Here is a 9,086-nt window from a genome sequence, read left to right as displayed (position 1 = left end):
CGCGAGAGCGTGGGAGCGTTCCGCGCGTTCGGCTAGGAAAGTAAAAGAAAGCGGTGGGGTTGCATGGAATTGGATCACAATGTGAAAAGTTATATCTATCAGATGGGCCCTTTATAAATAAAAAGAGTAAAAGAGAAGAGAAGAAAAGAGATGGCAGTGGGAGTTAAAAGATGGGATTGAGCTGGATTTAGATTGAGAGTTTGGGACCACGGCTAATTATTTTATAAGCTTAAATTATTAAATGAATGCATGTGATTTATTATTTAATAGTTAGTATGGTCTCTTATTGAGTACTGAGTGTGAAAATTTAATTAGGAGGGCAAATGAAGTTTAAAAAAATTCGAACTCAGAACTTTCAACTTTGATATCAAGTAAGATTTTGGTATCCTGTGAAAATTTGGTGGGATTATAGTCGATTGTTTTAATAGATTAAGTTGTTATATTAAGGCGTGATTTATTATCTAAATATTCAAACATAGATAATGGAGATCATGAGAAGTCAATGCCTAGAGTTGGCCACTGGCTGACTGCCTCCATCTTTGTTCATGACCTTTTGTTCTTAAAGAGTTGGCAAACTCAAGTGGTGACAATGAAGACAAATAAAAATTGAAAAAGAGTAAGAACGGTTAGTAATTTCATGAAAGTTTCAATAAGTTGCCAATAAATTACCAAGAAATTTTATAATCTAAATTCTTTTTACCAATAATTCTTTTGACACTTATCAATTCTTTCACAAATTTACCAGCAAAGAAAAAAATCTACTTTGATAAGGGAACAATGGAATCATTTGCAATTCTTATACCTAGTAGTCTTACAACTTAATAATTGAAACTCTCGAGCCAACAATAAGTTATAGCTTTATGTCCCTTTTGGTGGTCTGATTGAAAAAGATGAGCCTCATTTTTTGAAGATGAGCGCGGTCTTGTCAAGTTAGGCTTGTCCCCCATCGATATGAATAATTGATAAATTCGGTGACGGAGTGAAATTTACACATTTGAATAGTTGATATGACTCAAACACGTATGGAGAAATAACAAGTTCATAGTTTGACTGTTGGAAAGCCAAAATTTCCGAAAAGATTTCACGTTGCGATTGGTTCTATTCGCTGTATCTTCCTCCGTGCGACTAGATTCGTTTGCCACTAAATCATCGCCCTTAAAGGAATTGACGCCATATCTCATCCTTTTCATTGTTAATCTATTATTATTATTATTATTATTATTATTATTATTATTATTATTATTATTATTATTATTATGTGGATAGAAAGATGTCACATCTCGGAAAGGGTGGGCCTGAGGCCGTGCCGTCGCAAATGTCGAGTGGGGGACCCGCGTTTTCATGTCAAGTTTCAAGTCGCGAGCGACCGCCACCAATTCCACGTGTGAAATGTGCCACCAATTCCATGAGTTTAAATGTCAGACTGATGTTTCAGAAAATTATTGGAACTTGATATGCTCTCCTAAGTAACACCGATAAGCGATATGGACACGCGATACGATACAACGCGATATGTCGATATATCATTCATTAAAAATAAAGAATTTAAACACGTTAGAACACATTATATATTAAAAAAAATTTTAATTTGATTCAAATTCATAAATAAATAAATAATAAAAATAGCTTACAATGAATTTACATTAATAATATTAATAAATCTATGCATATAAAATTTAAAAGATATATTAATAGTTAATCTATATCCATATTTGGGAATATATTTATAATATTTTTAATTTTAACAAAAATTATAAATGAAACTAATGACTAACAAAAAATTATAATCAATTAATTTAAAAAAAAAATCTATAATCTTTTATCATATTTAAAATTTATCATTATTTAATTTTTAGTATTTTTATTTTTGAAAACTACTTTTAGCTTATTTATTTTTTTAACAAAGATAACATTGCCGTCCAAAAATATTTTCCTCCTCCTTCTTTTTTTTTCCCAAACCCTTATTCCCAAAATTTATTTCTCTCCCTCGTTTCTCTCTCTCCCACGCCATTCCTTGACTCCCACCCCACACCACACCACCCCTCTATTTCTTTCCCTCGTTTGTCATCCCACTCACCAATCATTTCCCTCATTTTCCTCTTCCCCGCTCCCCCTCACGCCACCCCCTATCCCTTGGCCCCCATCACCTGTTGTTTCTCTCTTCCCCCTCACCCCCATGCCACCCCAAGCGCCCCCCCAATAACCCGTTGTTTCTCCTCCTCCTCCCTCCTCTTCGCCTCTAGTTCTTTCCCCTTCTTCCCCCCCCCCCATCACCTATTAACTGTGGCCTCCTCCTCCTTTTCACGCGATCCTCTTTGCTCTCTCACATGATCCTCTTTGCTCTCTTTCAATCGCCTCACCTCGAGCCCTTCCTCATTCATAGCCACAGCCACAACCTCATCGTCGGCTCTCTATCACAGTATCGCAATCGCGACCCTCTAGATCGCCTTGGTCTCTACTCTTTCTTTGGCCCTCCCTCACTGTCACAGCCTTCACCCTCCATCGTCTTCTTCAACAATCCTTTCTCTAGCATGTGTGTTAGAACGTGTCGAGAAAAGTTGATCACCTGTCGAAAAATCTAACATGCGTCGATCACATGTCCGAATCAACACATGTCGGACACGACACAGAAGCTTCAATAACATGTCCATGTTTCATAGGTACTCACGACGCAAAACTTTCATTTGTGAATTAAGATTGCGTTTGTTACAAGAAAGTATTTTTTAGGAAATTTATTTTTTTAAAATAGTTATTTTTATATGTTTCATAATTTAAAGAAAGCGATTTCCGTCATTTAAATATCATAACAGTAAAAAAATAATTTCTCGAATATAATTTTCTTCCAACCAAATGGACTAAATGAAGTAGGTTCTTATTTTGCCACAATGTATGGACCAAGGGCGTTTTTGAGAACTCTTGCAAACAAACACAATCTCTATTCACCTAGGAGTATCTCTTCCTACAAATCCGTACAAGACTTGAGTAGGCTAGTTGAGGTCCTTCGAGGTACCGACTACTTGAACTACCCTCCAAAGGAAAAAGTAACTAATAGAAATGTGATCGTTATACATAGGGATAAGCGGTTCCCGGTTCTGGTTCAATTCCACCTAAAACCTGGAACTTACCATTGGGTACAGGTTCCTCATTTTTTGGAACTTAGAACCTACCCGTTAGAATTAAAAACCTGGAACTTACCATGTCACAGGTTTTAGGGTCGGTTCCAGGTTCTAACAGGTTCTTTTTTCTTTCTTTTTTTTATGAACGCAATAATAATAAACAACCTTATACCTCTTAATCCTCACTCTTTTTTTGAGCTTATCCTTCTAATCATGATTAACATAGAAAAATAGCTTGAACTCACTATAATGGGGTCCAACACCTTGACAATGCTTCAAGGAGCAGTACTCCAAAACTATAGATGTCTGATTTTTTTGTGGGTTTCCAAGTTTTCATGACTTCGAGAGCCTGATAACCTGCACTTCTAGGAGGCACTGTAAGAGTGCAGATCAGAGGAGTCAGGCCAAACTCTGAGATGCAACCTTGAAGGTATGTTGGCCATGGATAAACCTCCCGCCTCTAGCCGAATGGATGTGAGCAATGCCTTTAGCCACTTCTAGAGAAATCTTCACTCGCGATGCCCAGTCCAATGGTTGTCTCTCACCTTCTACAAATCATTATTAGAAGGTAACTGTCAACAATGCAGCAAATAGGAGACAACCTACAAAAGATATTTCTAGGTAACATGACAATATTCATGCAATGACATTAGCATTGTTCTATCCTTACAAGACATCGACCCTCATAGTTGGACACTTTCTACTGATAGTACATGTCTATATCAATTATCTCAAGTTCTATGTCTCATGCACCGGTGCAGAATGCATACCAATTGCCTAGTCTTCATTCTAATTGCTCTCATATCAAAACAAAGACATTATCTACATCGTGCTAGGACATTAACATTAATTGGAGCATAATGATATATGACTTTACTTGGTGATCAATTGATCAATGCCATACTAGAGCATGATACTGGTTATGGGGAAAAGCTTTTTTCTTATAATTTTCATAACTTTGGTTTTCACCTACCTCATAGCCAAAAAAATTGACTTTTATAGTCTGCTCTCCAGGCCACTCACATGCTAACAAAACAAGACTGAGCTTTTTCAAAAGACCAATTACTAGATAATCGAGATCACCTAATCATGATATTTTTAGGTCATTGCTTTCTATTGTATATGAACACAGTACACATCTACATAAATGATTGGCAAAATTAGGATTCCTTGGTTAGGAAAATTGTCTAAATAATATACAAAATTGACTAGGTGAAGCATACCATGCAACAGTAAGGAGAAATTGCCTCCTATTATATAGTCATACATAAGGAGCTTCTCATCTTTTGAGTAGTATATGCACGAAGTGGAATGACATTCGGATGTTGTCCTACCCTCTGCACGTTCTCCACCTGCTGCTCAAACTCTCGTTTCTCTGCCACCACTTCCTTCAGCCTTTTCACCACCACAGTGGTCCCATCTCAATCCTTTGCTTAAGCTTCGACAAGAACTTCTCATTGTCTTCCTCAACTGTCTTCAGCAACCTCTTTAACAAGTTCCTCATCTCTATCAACCCGAGATTCCCAATATCAACCTTTGTTATCTTGCCTTCTCTTAGGCGAGAGCTTTTCAAGTGTAACCCTCATTGTCAACTGTCTTTAGTCGTCCACGTATAATGAACATCACCTCATTGATAGGGTCCCCTTCCCTCACTAAGTATGTACTTGGATCAGGGTACACAAGCATGACACTCACATCTCAGAAATCGACCAAATAAAGCAGCTAAAATGTTAGATTAGATCTAACAGTTAAGAGCAAAAACAACAAGAGATTAGACTTGCAATTGAAGTTGGAGGAGGTGAGTTTCTTCGGTGTCGAGGGCAGCGAGCGGTATCAAGGGACGTCAGGCGGTGTCGAGGGGGTCGAGCGGGCGTCGAGGGGGATGTGCGGCATCGAAGGGCCGAGCGGTGTCGAGGGCCGAGAGGTGTCGAGTGAGCGTCGAGGGCGTTGAGGGCGTTGAGGGGCTGACCAGGCGTCAAGGGGGTCGCAGCGGCGTCGAAGGGCCGAGAGGCGTTGAGCAGGTGTTGAGGGGGCCGAGCGACGTTGAGGGGGGTCGGGGGCCAAGCGGTGTCAAGCGTAGTCGAGAGGGGGAGTGGCGTTAAGAGTGGTAAGCAAAAGATCGAGAGGAGCGAGCTAAGTCATCGTCGAGGGAGTCGAGACTCTGGAGTGGACAAGGAGAAGAGAGCAAATGAACTCTAGAACTGAAACTAAGGGGAGTCACAAGAAGAGGGAGAAGGAAGAACATAGGGGAAGAAAAACATTGAAAACCAATTCAGGGTTTTTCCGGTTTCGGTTCCGATTCCAGAACCGGGAATTGCCAATTCCCAAAAAATAGAACTGGGAATCGAAACCTCCCTCCTTGGAACCTAGAACCGATTCAGACGCTTCAGTTTGGTTCTCCGGTTTCCGATTCTACCCGGAAACCACGTTCACCCCTAGTTATACACCCATGTGGTGCTTAGATTTGCTCATCAAAACCATGAATCATTTTCTTGCTCATTTTATTTTGCAAAATATAAATGATTTATAAAATATATTTTCTAAAATTGATTGCTTGTGTCATTTGAAATAATTAGTCAATGGAAAATATTTTTACTATCGACGATAATTTATGTCTAAATATTTTCATGAACAATGAAAATATATTTTATTTATTCATTTTTGTAAGCGATACAGGTGATCGTTTTTAATTTTTTTTTTTAGATTATTCAATTTTCATGAAACAAACATTCCAATATGTAATCAAATTTGTATTAAGTTGTTTAACGGCTACCACATTTGAAAATTATATTCCTATTATCTCAAATTAATGTATTCAACTCATCTAAGTTCAGTAATTGAGGTCATGTTATAATGAAGTAATTTTTTGCAAATCTCCATATCCCAACATGAATCGCCAACCTTTAACTGAACTGGGGAGATGAACATAATTAGTTAGGTCACTGAAAATTGACTTAGAAGTTGAAGAGATGAAAAAAAGGTTGAAACTTAGATATGGAGAGAGAGGAGGGGGAGAGAGATGAAACGCTCCTTTGTGTAGGCTGGAATTAATTTTTGTAACCAATTGAGAATGATGTAATTACTTCAATGGATTTGCATGTGATGAGTCTTACTCTTCAATAGCACACCTCCTCTAGCCAAGAAGAAGATAAAATCAGGGGAGATCGCAATCTCATCCTTATAAAGATTACAGACTCCATGTTGAAGAGGAATACCGCCTCCCCAAATCGGAGCTGAGGACAAATGAACAATAAAGGACCTGGATGCTTGTAGTTGACTGTCCTCTAAAGGAACCTACACTTTCACTTTTTTTCTCCTATTTTTTTTTCCCTAGGGAAATTCTACTTTTGATATCTAGATTTGCCGTATGTTTTTCAGTTAATAGTCTTTGAATTTTTAAATTTGTCAAATCAAATATGTGAGCTTTGCAAGACATTCTAAATTAAGTCCCTCCGACTTGGAGTTCGGTCAATTGGATTTGATGTGTTCGCAAAGTCAACAAGAGTTTTGATGTAGAAAAGTTGAGTGTAATTTTACCTTCAAAGTGACGTATTGTCCAAAAATTTAGGGTGGCAAAAAAGTTCCTTCATCTTAAACTTTAGCCAATTTCGATAGACACTTAGATTACGTTTGGTCGTCCGGATTTCTAATCGGGATAGGACTGGATAGGATAGGATATGAAATCCTGAAATTTTTTTATATTCTATCCATTGTTTGGTAAATCAATGTATTAAAGTCAGATATATTCACATCATATTATGTACATTTTTTTTTATATAAATGGCATATCATTATAAATGAACCTAAATGTTTATAAACGGAGATGATGAAAATCTTTTGTAACACTATTCTTCAAATTATTTTTAATTTATTTTTAATTTATTTTTCCTCTTTTTTATATTATTTTCTTTATTATTTTTTTCCCTTTCATCATTCTTTAATAAAATTTTATCAAATAGTAAACTGTACTAACATACCTAAAATACAAAAATACCTAAAATATATAATAAATATAAATATTTAATTTATAGATTGAATGTTTATTATAAGATAGAATTAAAGTTGAATATAAAAATTAAAATAAGATTAATAAAAAAAAATCAATTTTTTATTTTATGTTTAATTCCTTAATTCCTTAATTTAGAATTATAATATTATTTATATTAAAATATAATTTCAATTTTGTTAAATTAATAAGTTTGTTATTCGAGAAAAATAATTTTCCTATTATGGACATTAGAAATCCTATCCACATTTATCTCACCTCTTCTATGGGATAATTTTATCCCGTCTATATCCCCCTTATATCCAATTTTATCATGTCCAGAGCGAGCACCAAACATAAGATAAGATAAATCATATCATATCCCGAATTTTATCCTGACTATCAAATGCAGCCTTATGGTGCAATTTACTATATTTGGAGTTAGGGAGAGGCTTTATTATAAAAGTTATGAAAATTATCAAATAAGGACTCAAAATACCTTCATTTTCTTAAATAAAATTTTGAGTTAATTAATAGTCTAAAGTGGCCACAGGACTGAGTTCAATAGCTATCAAGGGCATTTTCATCTTTTAATTTTAAATTTTTTCCTTTTTTTTTCCTTTTTCTTTTTTTCTTTCCATAAGAAAAACAAGATCAAAAGATAACAATGGATAAAGTCATAAAATAAAGAATTGCATGGGCCCTTTACCTGTGGTCGATGCCCCATTGTCGATGGGGTAGTGACGATGGCCGATGTCTCGGCGAGGGCCGACAACCCTCCCCAGCTAGAGGTAAGGGCCCTGCCCCTGCCTCAACCAATGCCACCACTCTATCGGAGCCCTCCTTGTATTTTTGCTTTCTTTTTTTCCAAAAACTTCTATCTTTTAAATTTTTAATTTAATTTAACTAAAATTTAGGTTAAAATTGTTTTTGGACGAAAATGCCATTGATCGCTTTGAATGTTTAGCCGTTAGTGAGGTTATGCCCTTGGCCCCTTATTTGAAATAATTATAACCACTTCAAACCCTTATTTGAAATTTTCCTTAGAATCTATGTAGGTTTGTGGAGTTGATGATAAATTAAAGTTCAAGGGATTGATTGACAAAGGAAATGTGCAAATCCGAGGATCAAAAATGTACTTTTACCCTTATCTATCATGAGCTAAGAAATGGGAATGCTTATATATTTAAGGAATAATTTCGAAAATGGTCTCTATAATATCGTAGTGTTTCTTGGTCCTTTATATTGTGATATGTGCTTAGTCTTTAGATTAATCTCATATTGCAATTTCAGGAAAAATTTTGTATTTCCATCTAGATGTTGACAGAAAATGCTGATTGAGTGAGATGAAGATGTCACGTGGATTAACAAAAAAAAAAAGCAGGGTAGATTTGGGATTCAATTTTAGAGGATTTTTTTTTTTGACAAAAAAAAAGTTCGGAGCATATTGAGACTAGACCTGAAATGGGGATGGGCTAACCAATTTGGTAAGAGCATTTCTTTTGATCTTAGCTATTTAGTTTGCAACTCTATTGCCCTCTCCACAGCAATGGACTAGGTTAAAATTTGAAAATTGAACACAACATTCAATGGTGATAACCGCATGCTTTTCCTGCAAAGCTTGTTCTGTGGACTGCACTCACCAAAACTAAACTATCTAACTCAAGAACTAAGCATTCATGTTTTTCAAAAGTGAACTTATGGGCTACGTTTAGTTGTCCGAATTTCCGATCATAATAAGACTGGATAGAATAGGATATGAAATCTAGAGATTTTGCTATATTCTATCAATTATTTAGTGATTGCAATAATAAAGTCGAATATATTCACATCATATCATGTATATTATTTAGTATAAATGGTATATTAATACAAATGAACAAAAAAATTATAAGCAAAAATGATAAAAATCTTCCGCGACACTCTTGCGTACTTTATTTTTATTTGCTTATTTTATTTTATTTTCCTCTCTTTTTAGATTAATT

Source organism: Eucalyptus grandis, chromosome 6, assembly GCF_016545825.1.
Source record: "Eucalyptus grandis isolate ANBG69807.140 chromosome 6, ASM1654582v1, whole genome shotgun sequence".
Taxonomy (NCBI): Eukaryota; Viridiplantae; Streptophyta; class Magnoliopsida; order Myrtales; family Myrtaceae; genus Eucalyptus; species Eucalyptus grandis.
The sequence above is the reverse complement of the archived record's forward strand: the minus strand, read 5'-3'. Positions refer to the sequence as shown.